The sequence below is a fragment of the Felis catus genome, chromosome F1 (assembly GCF_018350175.1).
Source record: "Felis catus isolate Fca126 chromosome F1, F.catus_Fca126_mat1.0, whole genome shotgun sequence".
NCBI lineage: Eukaryota > Metazoa > Chordata > Mammalia > Carnivora > Felidae > Felis > Felis catus.
The window spans coordinates 45,349,497-45,370,178 of record NC_058384.1 but is presented as its reverse complement, the minus strand read 5'-3'; the positions used below and the strand labels follow the sequence as shown (position 1 = coordinate 45,370,178).

The 20,682-nt window shown below is 39.9% G+C and overlaps 1 long non-coding RNA gene across 2 annotated transcripts in view; it reads right to left on the bottom strand.

Annotated features, from left to right (window-relative positions):
• Nucleotides 1-18,841, bottom strand: part of LOC123382792 — an 88,302-nt gene extending 69,461 nt beyond the window's left edge. For both annotated transcript variants that reach the window (XR_006591756.1, XR_006591757.1), the window contains exon 1: nt 17,939-18,841. This is a non-coding gene — a long non-coding RNA (uncharacterized LOC123382792). The remainder of the gene's footprint in view (nt 1-17,938) is intronic.
• Between the last annotated feature and the right edge of the window lie 1,841 nt (nt 18,842-20,682).

Here is a 20,682-nt window from a genome sequence, read left to right as displayed (position 1 = left end):
GACAGTAAAAAATGAGGGGCTCCTGGTGGCTCCATCAGCTGAGCGTCCAACTCGTGACTTTGGGTCAGGTCATGATCTTACTCTTAGTGGATCTGAGCCCCACCTTGGGCTCTGCGCTGACAGCATGGAGTCTGCTTGGGATTCTCCCTCTCCCTCTCTCTCTCTCTGCCTCTCCCTTGCTCTCTCTCTTTCTCTCTCTCCCTCTCAAAATAAATAAACATTTAAAAAAAGAAGACATTAAAAATGAGCACTACTGTAAAGGTACAATATTTCTAAGGACATGTTTTATATAATTTTACTCAAAAAGACTGCAATACAATAAAAATAAAATAAGTGAATTAATACTTGCCACAAAACTAAGTTAAATTGATATTCAATGCTAGGTTGTACTAGTGTTGACACAAAACTAAGTTTGACACAAAACTAAGCAAATGTATATTCAGGGATTTGTTTAGACCTTCCTACAATGGTTTCAAATGTGTAAGAACAACTGAATGATTTACTTCTTCCCAGGTTAAGGGTGTGATTTATTTGTTATTTGAGAAATCTTTCTAAACTGTTCTGCAAACAAGTATGAAAAATACGGATAGGAGTTTCTGAAATGATAAAAGGAGATTCATGATAGTAGCTGTGCGTTTGGAAAGAAGACTCATATTAAAGACTAAGATGTAGAAAAATTAGCATTCAAATATTGTATTCAATTCAGAGAGTAGTTTCACTAAATGAATAATAAACATATGGAACATGTCACCAAGGAGACCAATTAAAAATGTGGTAAATCAAAAGTACTGTCATCTTTTCTGGTGGAACAGAAGTAAAGGGAATAAGACAAGAGAATACAAGTAAATGTTTTCTTTATTGGAAAAGTTCAGCCATTATTATTTTCTTAATATGGAATACACAAATTAGTCTCTCTCTTGGCAGAAATTTCTAGCAGCAATCTCACCTTTGCATATGCAGTTTTTTAAATTAATATTTTCCCATAAGAATTCTATTCTAAAATACACGGTACTAAAATTGCCATCATTTTTTTTTATAATGAAAATAAAGTTCAAAGAAGTTAGGTGGTATTTCCATTATTATGTAGATAGTAAATAGCAGAGAACCTGGTTGGAGATGTCCTCCTTATTTTTACTTAGGTTGAGAGAAAATACATCTTCTCCTTGGGACCAAATTTAATCCAAGGCCACCACAGTTACTGCCACCACAATTAGCCACGGGGGGGGGGGGGGGGGGGAACAGAAGAGTGTTTGAAGAAAATGATGTGGTCAATAGTTTTGTTTCTTAATTTTCCAGCCTTTTTCCTTACCTCTACTAATGACCCTATTCTACCACACTCTGTTTTCTTTTTATATTTAAATTGCTTTAGCTGGCTTTCATTATCTGGTGCACTCCTGGACCTCCAAGCTTTCAGAGATGTCTTTCCTTCTGCCTTTCTCTTCACAGCATCCTATCATTCCTCATACCTGACTTCAATTTATATACTGCTTCCTCTTGGAAGCTTTTTATGACTCCCCAAATGTAGACTAGTACCTTCTCCAGTGTTCCCCCTACAGAAGTGTATCTCTCATTTTATAACTTATATTTTAATTCCTTATACAATTAACTTCATTTCCCCCCAGGCTTAAGATCTTTGAGGACAGACACTGGCATTCTTGTTCTATATGTTATCTCTGGTATCTAACTGAGTATCTGTTGGAATTGATGCATATGTTTGATACTCAATAAACATATGTTAAATACATAACTCTCAGTTTCTCCTTCATAGCCAAGAAAAACCATCTTCTTCAGGGATTTTTCTAAACTTTGTGGCAACTGTTTTGTTCTTTCATTTGTCTGGTACTTAAAGGCAAGTGAAACCCAGAATCTTGTCCTCAGTCATTTTTCCTTACTCTAACCCCTTTCTCTGGGAAATTTATTCCACGTACAAGACACAGACATCTGCTAATTTATTTCAAATCAATCAATATCCTCTGCTCAGTCCTTTATTTTTTTTATTTGTCTCATATATTCAACTTCTATTTATACTTGAGTGTCCCGTATGCATCATGGATAAAAATAGCCTTACTTTTCCCCATAATAAACTTGTCCTCTGTTCTCTGCCCTTAAAAAGCATCAATAATTACTTAGTTTCTTAAGCTAGAAGCCTGGGAGGTATACCAAGTAGCTCTTCTTTCTTGCTTATGTATAATTAATCTACAAGATATAATTTATTTTCCTTTCCTTGCCACCCATGCTACTACTGCATTGGGTTAGTAGTTTATCATTTAACAATAATAATTTATAATCGAGAAGTCTCCATTTTTCACAATGTATCACAAATTTTCAAAAGTACAATTCTGAATCTGTAGTGCTCTCCTTCAAAATCCTTTACTAGTTCCCACGATCTTCAGAACAAAAATTCAAATTCCTCTATATTACAAAATATCCTTCATGTTCTGGATAAAAATACAGCACTTACTTCCCCAAATTCTTCTTCTACTATATCTATACCTTTAGGATAAGTTCTAAGTATTTGGAATAAATTGATTTTCTAAAAAATGAAGCATATTCTATTTTCCCCCTGGCTAATAATATGGGTCTCCAGATTTGTAGCCCTTGCTAAGAGGTATTTTTTCCATGATCTCAAGAAAATGTCCCCAAGCTGTGACAATGTAACATTATTTGCAAAATTCTATCACACCATGTATCACATACTGTTGTTATTATTGTGTCACTTGTCCATCTCCCCTCATTAGATATTGGCTCATTGGGAGCAGAAAACCAAGTCTTTATTCTTAGAGCTCTAGAAACGAATACAATGCCCGGCACTGTTGTTTCCTTTTCTTAACTTGCCTGTAGGAACTAAATCTCTACCATTAGAATTATAAGCACCAGGGAAACACCATTGGGGATATAGGTTAAATATGCTCTTAATAATTTATTTTTGGTGCACCTGGTTGGTTCAGTCGGTTAACCATCTGACTTTGACTCAGGTCATGATCTCATGGTCTGTGGGTTCAAGCCCCACCTCAGGCTTTGTGCTGACAGCTCAGAGCCTGGAGCCTACTTCGGAATCTGTCACCATCTCTCTCTTCCCCCCACCCCTCACTCCCTGTCTCTCTCTCTCTCTCTCTCTCTCTCAAAACTAAACATTAAAAAAAAAACTTTAAAAAATTTATTTTACTAAGGCTTAAATATGTCAGTTTATTTTTATATTAATTTTAAAATTTTGTGAATGATAGTAATTATTAATTATTCTCATTTTACAAATAAGACAAATTTTCCTGAAGAGATTGAATCCCCCATTATTGTGACATCATCACATCCTCATCACATTACATTCTAGAAAGGATGTCTTCCCAAACCTGAGAGGCAATTGTTGTGGCCCCATTGCATTTCTTTTGCATCCTCAGACCCTTTAGTCAAAAACTTTGGAGGAACTAGTATTTCAAACACATGAGAGAGAAATTGAATAACAATAATTCTAAACATAATTTTAAATAAATTTAATAAACATATCCGTATGACCACTAAAAATTGTGATTAAGGAGACATGCAAATTCTGTATAACAGGTATTTAGGTAAAGATAGAGAGAGAGACATACACACGTGTACATATGCATGAATACATATGAGTTTATATGTGCTTGATACATGTATGTATACATACACACAAAGATTATATACACTTTGCATACATATACATGTATAATACATATTTATTGCCTATACCCGACTTTAGAAGTACTAATAGTTAACTTCTCTGTATCTGTACCTCATTCTACATAATAAATCATACATTGTATTTCTTTTAGAGAAAAGGCAATAATAATTTTATGATTCTAGCATTAGAAGTCATTTTTAATTTTATGATTTTGACTATTTTGGAAGTCATACTTAACTATATTATTTTCAATACTTTATACCTAAACTATTACTCAGTTTGTAGTATAACCAGATTGATGTTCTTTTTTTTTTTAATGTTTATTTATTTATGAGAGAGAGTGAGACAGAGTTGAGCAGGGAAGAAAAGTTTATTTATTTATGAGAGAGAGTGAGACAGAGTGTGAGCAGGGAAGGGGCAGAGAGAGAGGGAGACACAGAATCTGAAGCAGGCTCCAGGCTCTGAGCTGTCAGCACAGAGCCCGATGCGAGGCTGGAACTCACAAACCATGAGATCATGATCTGAGCCAAAGTCAGATGCTTAACCAACTGAGCCACCCAGGCTTCCCAGATTGAGGTTCTAAGTAATGTTCTAACAATACTATATATAAATCATAAGGAGATATTTATTTTTTAATCACACATTTCTTATGATTATATATATGAAAAATTCTTTTTGTTTTTTCCCTTTTGGTAGGGAAAGGGATTCTGAAATCATAGTTATAGTTCTAGATTGATGCCCTCACCTTTTCTTTACCATAGTTTCAATAATGACTTCTTGTTTAAATTCCTTACCTAGAAGTATTAGCTACCAGTCAAATTTCACTCTAAATATGGTTTCAGTTCCTAAGGAAGTCATGAGGGAAGAAAATCAGGGAAGAGAAAAATTGTTAATGGATTAACTTCTCTACCACGTAAACTATGGTATACTATACTATACCATGTTGGGAAGGGGGGCCTGGGTGGCTCAGTTGGTTAAGCATCCGACTTTGGCTCAGATTATGATCTCACAGTTCCTGAGTTCGAGCCCTGCGTCTGGTTATGTGCTAACAACTCCGAGCCTGGAGCCTGGAACCTGGAACCTGGAGCCTGCTTAGGATTCTGTCTCCTTCTCTCTCTGCCCTTCCCTCGCTCTCTCTCTCTCTCTCTCTCTCTCTCAAAAATAAATGTTAAAAAATTATAATTACATATGTATGGGGAATCCACATAAACATGAAGTATACCAAAGACAGTCAGGCAAAATGAGGTATATGTGTCATTCTGGATGAGAAGTGGGTAGGAGTATTGAGCTTAAAAGAGAAGGAAGGCTATTCACAGGAAGAAAGGAAAGAGTAGATGTTTGGTAAACAAAGGTTTGCCGGGCCATACAGAAACAATGGGACACAGAGAAGAATTTCAACAGTCTTTGCTAGTTTTCTTCCAGTCCACCACACCTGGATTATATTGTACTGCAGTTATCTAGAGTGACAGCTCCCTTCCCAAAACAGGCCCTCTATCTAAAAGTTTTTGAACACTTATAAGGAAGTAAAAAAGAAAAATGTCTTGAGTCTTCTGTTTCTTAAAAACAATTAGCCAAAAATAATCCACATAACAAAGAAACACAATTTGGGGTAGCAAATTTTGCTCCCCTACAAGTATAATTATTTTTAAAAGTATTATGTAGATAATGTCATTATTATTAATCAAATAATAGTCACAGATAATTATCCTTTAGTTGACATTACAATGTATCCTTCCATTACTCCTGCATCTCAACTTGATGGTGAGACTTTTATTGTTGGGTTAAAAAGTCAGAAACATCAATATAATCTGTGAGTAAATAAATCAGTCTTTGTATCTACATCTACATTGATATATAAACCCAAATTCATATCCAAACCTAGATGTTTCAAGTACATAATATGTACCATAGTTATAACAGAAATGAAATTAGTATATATTCTGATGGATTTTATATCAACATGATGTTCTCACTAGCAAATATCAATTTCCCATAAGTTCCAAACATTATATTCACATTAATGTAATTGTATATATTTTAGTATCTTTAAAAAGGGCCTTTAGTAAACAGGATTTGGGGAATAGAGATAACTGTAATAATACATATCCCCATGTCAAAATGCATCATTAATTTTATATTTCCTTTAAAAAATTAAGGTTTGTTCCATATTATCTTTTGCACAGATAATGACATACAAGGTTTCAACTTTATTCATAGCCAAATAAACAACATAAAATCTTTGTTAACCAAATTGAATAGTTGCTTTTTTGTGCACTTGTGTGCTATTATAGCAAAAGCATAATATGGGTCATTTCTTTTTCTCTCAATTAGTACAATTATTCAATTCAGACATTTTATTTAGCTGAGAATTTTCTCAGTGTTTTTCTATTTCGTTAATCAAAACTGCACAGCTAAGATTGCAAATGAACAGTTCAATTTCAAAAATATTATGAATGTCATTTAGAAGTAGGCTCTGTTCTGGGTACTCTGTTAGAATCCCTTTCCTGAAGAGATGGTTTTTAGTATATTTTCTTTATATCACATAACAAATCGCTAGTGTCCTGCAGACAGAAAGTCAAAAGTCAGTCTTAAACCTGATGTTAAATTGATTCATCATCTGTAGCAGAAACACATAGAAATAAGGAAATTAAAAATCTTATTATCTCAGGATGCCTGAGTGGCTCATTCAGTTAAGCGGTGGACTCTTGATTTCAGCTCATGTTTGTGAGATAGACCCCCGTGTTGGGTTCTATGTGACAGAGGAGAGCCTTCTTGAGATTCTCTCTCTTGCTCTCTCTCTCTCTGCCCCTCCCTTGCTCTCTCTCTCTCTCTCTCTGTCTCTCAAAACAAGAAAAAAAATTTTTAATCTTATTATCTGTTGCTATGATATTTTCTATTCTCTCAAAAAAAAAGTGATGGCATTGGATAATTTCTTAAGAAGTAATTTATTTAAAGATAAATAGTGTAGGGGCACCTGGGTGGCTCAGTCAGTTAAGCGCCGATTTCAGCTCAGGTCATGATCTCATGGTTCATGAGTTCGAGCCCCATATCGGGCTCTGTGCTGACAGCTTAGAGCCTAGAGCTTGCTTTGGATTCTGTGTCTCCCCCTGTCTCTCTGCCCTTCCTCTGCCTGTGCACACTCTCTCTGTCTCTTAAAAATAAACAAACATAAAAAAATAAAGATAAATAGTGTAGGACTATATAATCCCCTAATGTTGAATTTACTCTGATTGTTTCCTTTTAACTCTTCTTAATTTATTACTTGAAATTGAAGAATCAACTTTCAGTTTTTCAATTCTAGCAGCACAATTTTTCTTTCTCACATACTCTTTTTAATAGTAGAGCTTTATTAAACTTCTAACAAACAAACAAATAATACATTATAATGAAAAGCATGATTTCAATGAAAATCTAATTTCTAGTATCCTAATTAGCCAAACTAAAAGAGTAAAAGTAGCTTTTGTAAATGGTCTTTGCTCTAAAATACACTTGACATTACTTGTTGCTACTCTTACCTATTCTGGGTATTGTTTTCCCTATACTTTTTGGGATTGTTTTTTTCTGCAACTGTTCCCAATCCTGATTATTTTGATTGAAAGTGTAATTCAGGTGACATTTACTGAATTACTGCCAAATGACATTTTAGCTATGATGGATACAAATATGAAACAAGCACAGACTCTATCTTCGAGCATTTACAAAAAGTTGAGAACGCCAACATTTATTGAGCACCTAATGTGTGCCAGACAGCTCCTGATCCATATTACAGACTCCATCGCTCATGTTCAAATAACTATCCTGAGGAGAAGGTATCTTTATCTATTATTTATTAATATTAATGGCTCTGAAACATTAGATATATGTGTCTTAAATAGGCCAAAATTTGATGATATTAGCAATAATACCAAACACACTACCCCTATGACACCACATTACCTGACACTATGGGACTATGACACAGGGGGCAGAGGGAAAGGAAACTCCCAGGGAGGGGACTAGAGAGGAGATATACATGTCCAAGTGCTGTCACATAGCAACACAGCAGAGTCTCTGGGTGAATAATAAATGCCATCAACGTGTTCCCATGGGCCATGGATGTGGGATAAACTTCTCAGGTTCTCTAGGTAGTTTGAACATTGTTTCTTACAAATGAACATTGAGTTTTTTACCTATCATATCATCCTATAGCAGTAGATATGATAGAAAGACATATGGACTTCTAACAAAAGCTGTTGAGAGAACTTAGAGAATATATATATATATATACATATATATATATGTATATATATGTATATATATACATATATATACATATATATATCTCCACATCAAACACAACCACAATTAACAGTTTACACAGGTAAATGCAAACCAGTTTTCCCAGAAGCCCTGACATTGCTGACTTCAACCAAAGTAGATCCACCTCATACTTTTACTTTTTCCTCATCCCTCTTAGAAAATTTAGAGCCTAGCTACCTTTACACTTGATCCTGCAAAGGACCTTACTGTGGACACTAACTCTGGGACCATCTTCAACCTGTGTCCTCTCATGATGCAGCATAAGCTAAGTAAACCACCCACCACTATCTGAAGAAATAAACACTCCCCACCTGTCCCCCACTTATTTTGTTCCACTCTAGGCACTGTGGGACAAATTTGGACCTGCTCCCAATACCAAGAGGTAGAAATAATCGCTCTCAGACTGGGGAGCCCCATCTGGGCTATACTCAAAGTAAGATCATATCCCCTACTGCTGACTGCAGATGACCTCCAACTTTAACTTCTACAGTGTTGCTGTGCCCCTTCCTTTCCTGAGAAGTTCCTACCTTTGCCAGTGTCACCTACACACCCATTGGTATATTGTCTAACCTTGGCAATTTACCTCTGTGCTGACAAGATATGTCTGGAAGCAACGTGCCACGTGCACACCACAGGGAACACGAATCTGATTGAGAACAATGGGAACCATGCTGTTGACGATTCAAGTCAATCAAACATACTAACATGACCACAGACATTAACACCTAGGTTAGGACTCCTTCTTCTATCCTACTTCTACTAACAACACCGATTCCAGCTAAGCCAGACTTTAAATATCTCTTGTGACTCAGAGATGCCCTCTAAGATGCCTCTATGGGCCAAGTTTAACTTCAAATTAGCAAAAGAAAACACCCTGTTATTAACTGGTGCCATAAAATAAACAGAGTGATGGGCTACAACCTATCAAGTCTCATTGAGAGAACACTCAGAGATTGCATTCAGCTAATAGCGTGATGCTCTTGATTGGTGTAATCAAATCAAAGATGCTATAATTCAGAACCAATACCAGCAGAGTCTACAGCATTACAGAGATAAAATTATAGCTCTTACTAACCCCTGGGATGATGATAAATATAACTCCTACCAACAATGTACACCCTTAAAACTATTGGCCTTTTTTTCTATTAATTGTAATAATCTCTCTCCTTCTCCAGTGGAAACCCCATTTATTGAAGAGGAAAGAAATTGCACTAGCCAAGTGTCCAAGGGAACTTTACCATGTATCTCCTCCCTGGCTGCCAATTACTCTATACAAGGAAGGCAATGTATACAACATAGTATGTATATCAAAAAAAAAAAAAAAAAAAAGTCAAGTGTTACCTAACAGTCAATGGCAGCAGGCTTTACAATAATTGCTACTCTGGCTACCCAAAGTAAACAGTCACAGCTCCTCAAAGTTAATCTCAGAACACATTAGCCAAGTATACAATGCCTAACCATTTATTCATGTTATTTTGAATGTCATCCATCATCCATTGAAGTAACTATACTTGGGAGAGGGAACAGCCTTGTTTAATTCCTTATGACCTATTATTAGCCTCCACTCATTAGTAGTTGGCATTAAGCACAGGCCAGACGAGAGAACTGAAAGATGAACTGGTCTGGTAGGAATCAGTAGCCCTTCTTTTTTTTTTGGAGGGGTGGTAGGATCAAGTGACTGGGGGAAGAGGCCTCTTTATTATTTTTTAACTGTTTATTTATTTTTGAGACAGAGTGAGACAGAGCATGAGTGGGGGAGGGATGGAGAGAGAGAGGGAGACATAGAATCCGAGGCAGGATCCAGGTTCTGAGCTGTCAGCACAGAGTCCGACACAAGGCTCGAACTCGGGAATGGCGAGATCATGACCTGAGCCGAAGTCGGATGCTTAACTGACTGAGCCACCCAGGCGCCCCCTCAGTACCTCTTCTATAACTGAGCTAAGACATCGTAAGCCTTCAGTGCTTTGCCTCAGTGATACCATGGCATGTCTGTCACCCACACCAGCAAGGGAAAGCTTACAGGTTCCTACCAACCAGAACTCACCAGCAGTATGAAAGCTTTAGGCTTATTTCATCAGTTACCTGAGGACTGAGGAGGTCCATTCCAATAATGAGAAAATGGACAGTCTGGGGCAGAGGGAGGCAGTGGGGAACAACAAGGACAGAAGCATCCTTTTAGCAAACTTGGTCCAATTTTAATAATCAAATGAGTAATTATCCTTTTAGTCTTCTCAAGAAGCCAGCACCTCTTGGATCTGGGGTGGGGGCAGGGAGGAGCTGGATCCCATTAAAGCATAAAGGCTTTCTGGGATTGGCAATATCTGGGTACCAGTGTCCAATAGAACCAGCCAGTGTCACTTATTTTGGGGGTACAAACTACAGTTAGTGCGGTAAAAAAGAGATTGTCTGCAAGGAAGAGCCAGCTGGATCCCTCTTTGGGGGCTGGTTCCTGCCACTGGCTAAGGAGGGTGGCAACAATGGGAGGAGGGTTGCCTCCCAAGCAGACCTCTGACACCGACTATAATCCAACCACATTAAGAATGGTAATTGTTCCACCGATTTACCAGAGATCATTCAATTTGGGACCCCCATGACCTTAGGGTCTAATATAACCGCTCTTGTTATTTTAGAGTTCGTGCATAAATGATTTGAGGTGGTTTGTTTGGCCTGTGATGGGAGCACGTTCTCCCTGTTGATTTAGGCCAGATGAGGTCCTGTTTGTCGTTAACAGGCAACACTTCATTTGGAGTTTGTCTTTCATGAGTTTCCATTAAACCAGGGCAGCTGTGGCCTTTGAATGGCTTTAGCATTAGCCATAACTGCCAGGAAAAAAAGGACTTACATTTGTCAGGAGCTGCCCTGAGAAACAACTGGATGGACCAGGACTCAATTCAGCTTCCTCCAGACTGGTAAATCATCATGCCGAACACAGTGTCTGTTGCCTGATAAGCTCAACTCCAATAGCTGACGGAGGGGATCTCTGGCCTTGTCTAATGCTCTCCACTGACAGTTGGCCTGGGCCTTCATGAGGCCTAATGCAGGGTCGGGAGCCCTCCAAGGCATAAAAAGCCCACATTAACACAAGGTATATGTGTACTGAGGTCCAAAGCCTCCTTTGGTGTTTGGGTGTTCATTCCCATCTTTCAGACTAATTATGGAGATCCTTCAGTAGGTTCACCATTTTTTTCATCTTCACTAAGACAGCCAATAGTTTAATTTCAGCCCCTGGTGTGTAAAGTTTGCTTCCTGTCAGATACACTCTACATAGGCAGGCAGACCCTTTTATATTTGTTTCCTGGGTTCAGTCTTTTTGTTGTTGTTGTTGTTGTTGTTGTTTTTGTGATATTTATCTAAGTAAACATTTATTTTTTTATATGAAATTTAATGACAAATTGGTTTCCATACAACACCCAGTGCTCATCCCAAAAGGTGCCCTCCTCAATACACATCACCCACCCTCTCCCCCCTCCCCCCCCCCATCAACCCTCAGTTTGTTCTCAGTTTTTAACAGTCTCTTATGCTTTGGCTCTCTCCCACTCTAACCTCTTTTTTTTTTTTTCCTTCCCCTCCCCCATGGGTTCCTGTTAAGTTTCTCAGGATCCACATAAGAGTGAAATCATATGGTATCTGTCTTTCTCTGTATGGCTTATTTCACTTAGCATCACACTCTCCAGTTCCATCCACGTTGCTACAAAAGGCCATATTTCATTTTTTCTCATTGCCACGTAATATTCCATTGTGTATATAAACCACAATTTCTTTATCCATTCATCAGTTGATGGACATTTAGGCTCTTTCCATAATTTGGCTATTGTTGAGAGTGCTGCTATGAACATTGGGGTACAAGTGGCCCTATGCATCAGTACTCCTGTATCCCTTGGATAAATTCCTAGCAGTGCTATTGCTGGGTCATAGGGTAGGTCTATTTTTAATTTTCGGAGGAACCTCCACACTGCTTTCCAGAGCGGCTGCACCAATTTGCATTCCCACCAACAGTGCAAGAGGGTTCCGGTTTCTCCACATCCTCTCCAGCATCTATAGTCTCCTGATTTGTTCATTTTGGCCACTCTGACTGGCGTGAGATGATACCTGAGTGTGGTTTTGATTTGTATTTCCCTGATAAGGAGCGAAGCTGAACATCTTTTCATGTGCCTGTTGGCCATCCGGATGTCTTCTTTAGAGAAGTGTCTATTCATGTTTTCTGCCCATTTCTTCACTGGGTTATTTATTTTTCAGGTGTGGAGTTTGGTGAGCTCTTTATAGATTTTGGATAGTAGCCCTTTGTCTGAAATGTCATTTGCGAATATCTTTTCCCATTCCGTTGGTTGCCTTTTAGTTTTGTTGGTTGTTTCCTTTGCTGTGCAGAAGCTTTTTATCTTCATAAGGTCCCAGTAATTCACTTTTGCTTTTAATTCCCTTGCCTTTGGGGATGCGTCGAGTAAGAGATTGCTACGGCTGAGGTCAGAGAGGTCTTTTCCTGCTTTCTCCTCTAAGGTTTTGATGGTTTCCTGTCTCACATTTAGGTCCTTTATCCATTTTGAGTTTATTTTTGTGAATGGTGTGAGAAAGTGGTCTAGTTTCAACCTTCTGCATGTTGCTGTCCAGTTCTCCCAGCACCATTTGTTAAAGAGGCTGTCTTTTTTCCATTGGATGTTCTTTCCTGCTTTGTCAAAGATGAGTTGGCCATACGTTTGTGGGTCTAGTTCTGGGGTTTCTATTCTATTCCATTGGTCTATGTGTCTGTTTTTGTGCCAATACCATGCTGTCTTGACGATGACAGCTTTGTAGTAGAGGCTAAAGTCTGGGATTGTGATGCCTCCTGCTTTGGTCTTCTTCTTCAAAATTCCTTTGGGTATTCGGGGCCTTTTGTGGTTCCATATGAATTTTAGGATTGCTTGTTGTAGTTTCGAGAAGAATGCTGGTGCAATTTTGATTGGGATTGCATTGAATGTGTAGATAGCTTTGGGTAGTATTGACATTTTGACAATATTTATTTTTCCAATCCATGAGCAGGGAATGTCTTTCCATTTCTTTAAATCTTCTTCAATTTCCTTCATAAGCTTTCTATAGTTTTCAGCATACTGATCCTTTACATCTTTGGTTAGATTTATTCCTAGGTATTTTATGCTTCTTGGTGCAATTGTCAATGGGATCAGTTTCTTTCTTTGTCTTTCTGTTGCTTCATTGTTAGTGTCTAAGAATGCAACTGATTTCTGTACATTGATTTTGTATCCTGCAACTTTGCTGAATTCCTGTATCAGTTCTAGCAGACTTTTGGTGGAGTCTATCGGATTTTCCATGTATAATATCATGTCATCTGCAAAAAGCGAAAGCTTGACTTCATCTTTGCCAATTTTGATGCCTTTGATTTCCTTTTGTTGTCTGATTGCTGATGCTAGAACTTCCAGCACTATGTTAAACAGCAGCGGTGAGAGTGGGCATCCCTGTCGTGTTCCTGATCTCAGGGGAAAAGCTCTCAGTTTTTCCCCATTGAGGATGATGTTAGCTGTGGGCTTTTCATAAATGGCTTTTATGATCTTTAAGTATGTTCCTTCTATCCCGACTTTCTCAAGGGTTTTTATTAAGAAAGGGTGCTGGATTTTGTCAAAGGCCTTTTCTGCATCGATTGACAGGATCATATGGTTCTTCTCTTTTTTTTTTGTTAATGTGATGTATCACGTTGATTGATTTGTGAATGTTGAACCAGCCCTGCATCCCAGGAATGAATCCCACTTGATCATGGTGAATCATTCTTTTTATATGCCGTTGAATTCGATTTGCTAGTATCTTATTGAGAATTTTTGCATCCATATTCATCAGGGATAATGGCCTGTAGTTCTCTTTTTTTACTGGGTCTCTGTCTGGTTTAGGAATCAAAGTAATACTGGCTTCATGGAATGAGTCTGGAAGTTTTCCTTCCCTTTCTATTTCTTGGAATAGCTTGAGAAGGATAGGTATTATCTCTGCTTTAAACGTCTGGTAGAACTCCCCTGGGAAGCCATCTGGTCCTGGACTCTTATTTGTTGGGAGATTTTGGATAACCAATTCCATTTCTTCGCTGGTTATGGGTCTGTTTAAGCTTTCTATTTCCTCCTGATTGAGTTTTGGAAGAGTGTGGGTGTTCAGGAATTTGTCCATTTCTTCCAGGTTGTCCAATTTGTTGGCATATAATTTTTCATAGTATTCCCTGATAATTGTTTGTATCTCTGAGGGATTGGTTGTAATACTTCCATTTTCATTCATGATTTTATCTATTTGGGTCATCTCCCTTTTCTTTTTGAGAAGCCTGGCTAGAGGTTTGTCAATTTTGTTTATTTTTTCAAAAAACCAACTCTTGGTTTTGTTGATCTGCTCTACAGTTTTTTTAGATTCTATATTGTTTATTTCTGCTCTGATCTTTATTATTTCTCTTCTTCTGCTGGGTTTAGGCTGCCTTTGCTGTTCTGCTTCTAGTTCCTTTAGGTGTGCTGTTAGATGTTGTATTTGGGATTTTTCTTGTTTCTTGAGATAGGCCTGGATTGCAATGTATTTTCCTCTCAGGACTGCCTTCGCTGCGTCCCAAAGCGTTTGGATTGTTGTATTTTCATTTTCGTTTGTTTCCATATATTTTTTAATTTCTTCTCTACTTGCCTGGTTGACCCACTCATTCGTTAGTAGGGTGTTCTTTAACCTCCATGCTTTTGGAGGTTTTCCAGACTTTTTTCTGTGGTTGATTTCAAGCTTCATAGCATTGTGGTCTGAAAGTATGCATGGTATAATTTCAATTCTTGTAAACTTATGAAGGGCTGTTTTGTGACCCAGTATATGATCTATCTTGGAGAATGTTCCATGTGCACTCGAGAAGAAAGTATATTCTGTTGCTTTGGGATGCAGAGTTCTAAATATATCTGTCAAGTCCATCTGATCCAATGTCTCATTCAGGGCCCTTGTTTCTTTATTGACTGTGTGTCTAGATGATCTGTCCATTTCTGTAAGTGGGGTGTTAAAGTCCCCTGCAATTACCACATTCTTATCAATAAGGTTGCTTATGTTTATGGGTAATTGTTTTATATATTTGGGGGCTCCGGTATTCGGCGGATAGACATTTATAATTGTTAGCTCTTCCTGATGGATAGACCCTGTAACTATTATATAATGCCCTTCTTCATCTCTTGTTACAGCCTTTAATTTAAAATCTAGTTTGTCTGATATAAGTATGGCTACTCCAGCTTTCTTTTGGCTTCCAGTAGCATGATAAATAGTTCTCCATCCCCTCACTCTCAATCTAAAGGTGTCCTCAGGTCTAAAATGAGTCTCTTGTAGACAGCAAATAGATGGGTCTTGTTTTTTTATCCATTCTGATACCCTATGTCTTTTGGTTGGCGCATTTAATCCATTTACATTCAGTGTTATTATAGAAAGATACGGGTTTAGAGTCATTGTGATGTCTGTATGTTTTATCTTGTAGTGATGTCTCTGGGACTTTGTCTCACAGAGTCCCCCTTAGGATCTCTTGTAGGGCTGGTTTAGTGGTGACAAATTCCTTCAGTTTTTGTTTGTTTGGGAAGACCTTTATCTCTCCTTCTATTCTAAATGACAGACTTGCTGGATAAAGGATTCTCGGCTGCATATTTTTTCTGTCTAGCACCCTGAAAATCTCGTGCCAATTCTTTCTGGCCTGCCAAGTTTCAAAAGAGAGATCAGTCACGAGTCTTATAGGTCTCCCTTTATATGTGAGGGCACGTTTACCCCTTGCTGCTTTCAGAATTTTCTCTTTATCCTTGCATTTTGCCAGTTTCACTATGATATGTCGTGCAGAAGATCGATTCAAGTTACGTCTGAAGGGAGTTCTCTGTGCCTCTTGGATTTCAATGCCTTTTTACTTCCCCAGTTCAGGGAAGTTCTCAGCTATGATTTCTTCAAGTACCCCTTCAGCACCTTTCCCTCTATCTTCCTCCTCTGGGATACCAATTATGCGTATATTATTTCTTTTTAGTGTATCACTTAGTTCTCTAATTTTCCCCTCATACTCCTGGATTTTTTTATCTCTCTTTTTCTCAGCTTCCTCTTTTTCCATAACTTTATCTTCTAGTTCACCTATTCTCTCCTCTGCCTCTTCAAGCCGAGCTGTGGTGGTTTCCATTTTGTTATGCATTTCGTTTAAAGCGTTTTTCAGCTCCTCGTGACTGTTCCTTAGTCCCTTGATCTCTGTAGCAAGAGATTCTCTGCTGTCCTGTATACTGTTTTCAAGCCCAGCGATTAATTTTATGACTATTATTCTAAATTCACTTTCTGTTATATTATTTAAATCCTTTTTGATCAGCTCATTAGCTGTTGTTATTTCCTGGAGATTCTTCTGAGGGGAATTCTTCCGCTTGGTCATTTTGGATAGTCCCTGGCGTGGTGAGGACCTGCAGGGCACTTCCCCTGTGCTGTGGTGTATAACTGGAGTCGGTGGGCGGGGCCGCAGTCAGACCTGATGTCTGCCCCCAGCCCACTGCTGGGGCCACAGTCAGACTGGTGTGTGCCTTCTCTTCCCCTCTCCTAGGGGTGGGATTCACTGTGGGGTGGTGTGGCCCGTCTGGGCTACTTGCACACTGCCAGGCTTGTGATGCTGGGGATCTGGCGTATTAGCTGGGGTGGGTAGGCAAGGTGCACAGGGGCAGGAGGGGCAGGCTTAGATCGCTTCTCCTTAGGTGATCCACTTCAGGAGGGGCCCTGTGGCAGTGGGAAGGAGTCAGATCCGCTGCCGGAGGTTTGGCTCCACAGAAGCACAGAGTTGGGTGTTTGCGGGGAGGGAGCAAGTTCCCTGGCAGGAACTGGTTCTCTTTGGGATTTTGGCTGGGGGATGGGCGGGGGAGGTGGCGCTGGCGAGCGCTTTTGTTCCCCACCAAACTGAGCTCTGTTGTCAGGGGGCTCAGCAGCTCTCCCTCCCTTTGTCCTCCAGCCTTCCCGCTTTCCGAGCAGAGCTGTTAACTTATGACCTCCCAGACGCTAAGTCGCGCTTGTTGTGGGAACACAGTCCGTCAGGCCCCTCCCCTTTTGCCAGCCAGACTCGGGGGCTCTGCTTGGCCGGCGAGCCGCCCCTCCGCCCCGGCTCCCTCCCGCCAGTCCGTGGAGCGCACACCACCTCGCCGCCCTTCCTACCCTCTTCCGTGGGCCTCTCGTCTGCGTTTGGCTCCAGCGACTCCGTTCTGCTAATCCTCTGGCGGTTTTCTGGGTTATTTAGGCAGGTGTAGGTGGAATCTAAGTGATCAGCAGGATGCGCGGTGAGCCCAGCGTCCTCCTAAGCCGCCATCTTGCCGCTTCTCCTCGGGTTCAGTCCTTAAAACAGAAGCTAGGCCTCAGAGTGAAAGAGGGGATACTTTTTCTGCTCCAAATGAAAATTGGTCTTTTCTTTCTGACCCTTCCCTTTTGCATTTTCTGTTTTTATTTGTAGGTGGTTACTAGCAAAGAGGAGTTAGTTGTCCTCACGACTATCATGGTAGTATTGTGCGACTTGCCCACTAGAGGGCACCAGTTCTCTTCCCGAGGGTCCTCCACTAGGGTCTCTCCCCCCTTATCCCTCCCAGTCTAAGCACCTGGGTCTCCCCCAGGGTTCACCTGGTGAGAAGCAGCTGCAAGCAGGACCCATTGTGCAGCTCCTCTGAAGCACCTGTTCAGTATGACATCCACCACCTTACGAGTCCTGAGAGGTGCAGGAATATAAACCTCCTTGCCTTTAGCCACTTCAATTAATGCCTTAACAATACAGCCCAAGGATTGGGTTCTGGATATCACTCCAGGAATGGGACAGAATGACACCATCCACAACAACCAATCCCAGTGTGAGCGCTGCAGAGGCAAACCAGCTCTTTACCAAGGTGTCTCCCTGCAAGCTGGGCTTAGGAGACCAGCCTTGGCCTGGTACCTCTGCCTTATCGACTCATTTTTCTGATAAAGGGTCCCCAGAGAGGAAGATGTCCTCTTGGCCCAGAGTATCCCAAATCATCAGCTAGCCACAGAGAACCTCACCTGCTATAGCCATTCTGGTGGATGGGCAGCCCACCCTCAGTATAGAGGTCTGCTCTTTTCTTCCTTTTCTTTTCAGGCCCACAAGCCTTAAAACGTCCAGTATCTCCTAACGGTCACCCAAGCATGCATGCTCACCGCCTTCCCTGGGCAGCTGGCACTTCTGATCCCAAAGACAACTTCTAATGGCATAGGTTCACTCAAACGCTGGTGCGTGCTCTCTCGACCTGGCTAATGAGGCACACCAGGAGATCACAAAAGCACGGAGTGCCGTGCAACAAGATGCCACTCCAAAGCAACAGTGGGGTGTTCCAAATTCTGAGCCCCAACAATGCAAGGCCATTCAGGATTGTTTGCCAATTGTATGGGGGCTATTGAAGGGAAAAGATATGCCCACCATCAACAACAGCACACAATGAACTTGATTTGGGTGACACTTTGACAGGTTTGCATGATTCGGGGCTGGGTGGAAGGAGTCCTCCGTGAAACCCCACAGAGGCTACAGTTCTGGAGACCACCACCAAGAAGGAGAGGATGGCAAGGGAGAAAAGGATTGGAAAGGGGCTTTTGTGTCCAGCTGATGTCACTCAGTAGCTTGGTAGGGAGCCTTTGGGTCAGAGAACCCTGAACGGCAGCAGCAGCTTCGTGTCTTATAAGTTTCTACCTTATCAATGGCCAGCAGGTGTGGGCTGAGGATTCTCAGGGTATGCAAAGCTGGCAGGCTCTGAAAGCTAAAAACCCGCTTCTTTGGGCTATTTTTAAAATAATTGGATATATAAAAATTTGAGTTTGGCACCAGCAGGCTTTTGAATGAGCAGGTCCCAGCCTGCTATGAAGAGTAAACATAGGGCCAATATACAGAAGCCATCTTTGGCTCATTCAGATAACAACTAGAATACTGAATGACACATATTAGTTCTCGTAGCCAGAGGACTGAGTAAATTGCTTGACATAGAAAATATTCTCAGTATTTATGAAGCCAGGAAGGCAGGAAGGCAGGAAGGCAGGCAGGCAGAGCCAAGGTGTGAAACAGCTATAAAGGGAATGCAATGCAGACCACAACCATTCAACCTGGAAACTTGCTTCCTTATTTGAATCAGCTCTGTCAATTACCAGCTAGGCTTTTACCCTTTATTAGCTCTCAGACATTGGATGACTCACTTAACCTTTCAGTGCCTTTGTAATCATCTATAAAATGGGCACAATAAGGTTTTTCTCTTAGCATTTTTATGAGGAGTGTGTGAGTTAATATATGTAGCTAAATTAATAAGTATTGTATAAATATTAGACTTACTTTGTGTGATCCAGTACAGGAGTAGCAGTTTTGGTATATTCATAATTTTTTGCACTATATTGTTTCTATATTTTGTGTATTTAAACAACCAAACCAACGTCAAATACTGTGAATTTTACCTCCCAGTCATCTCTCCTATCTGGTTTTCCCTTTAGCTTCAGAGGAGCCACGGTCCCAAAAGCTACTGCTTCCTCTTGCTTGTCTTATATCAATTCTGACCCCTTTCTAGTCTTTTGTATACTCTGTAGACAAATGATGGTTTCTAAAGTTAAATCTCATATCCTCCCCGGAACACCACCAACATAATTGAAACACTTTCATGACTTTCTAATCCTTTGAGATAAAAGACTCAGATGTGCGATGGTCTGTATATGTCTGACTCATCTGGACTATAACCACCTTCCCAATCCAATTCCAGGTCCTATTACCCACCCCCTTTTTCTTCAATTCCATAAATATTCTATGCTCCCTTCCCTATAACACGTTCTGTCTTCTGCATATTCCACTGTGTCCTCTGTTACCTCATATTCTGCCATAGCACATCCCAGCCCCTAGGGATTTCCTACTCTTGTTTCAAATATCAGATAACTACATGTTTCAGGGAACCCTGTCTTAAAAATGATCAGTTAGGGGCGCCTGGGTGGCTCAGTCGGTTAAGCAGCCGACTTCGGCTCAGGTCATGATCTCGCCGGCTGTGAGTTCGAGCCCCGCGTCGGGCTCTGTGCTGACAGCTCAGAGCCTGGAGCCCGTTTCAGATTCTGTGTCTCCCTCTCTCTGACCCTCCCCCGTTCATGCTCTGTCTCTCTCTGTCTCAAAAATAAATAAACGTTAAAAATTTTTTTTAAAAAAATGATCGGTTAAATCCCCTGCCCCTTATGTTTTCATAGAACCACATATATCTCTTTGTATAACTTATCCCAGTAACATTTATCCAAATGAATATCAATAATACCTTTTCCCAATGCTGACAAAGAGCTTATTACTAAATCTGAACACTAAGCTCACTTTCTGGCTCATGATGGCCAGTCAATACATGTTTAGTAAAAGGAAATAAATGAATTAAAACATGTATTGATTACTTCCTATGGGCCAGATAGAGTAACTTATAAAGAAATGGACACATTTGAGCAATGTATTTATTTTTAGGGGTCTTATCCTTAATTTCTAACTTCAAATTGCAATTGCCAATTACAGTTGACCCTTGAGCAACCCGGGAGTTAGGGGTTCAGTAAAAAAATCTACATGTAACTTTAGACAGCCCCAAAATTTAGCTACCAGTAGCCTAAGATTGACCAGAAGTCTTTCCAATAACATAGTCAATTACACATACTTTGCATGTTATATGTATTATATGCTATATCCTAACAATAACCTAAACCAGAGAAAAGAAATTTTTAAGAAAATCATGAGAAAAAATACATTTACAGTACTGCACTGTATCAAAAAATAATCT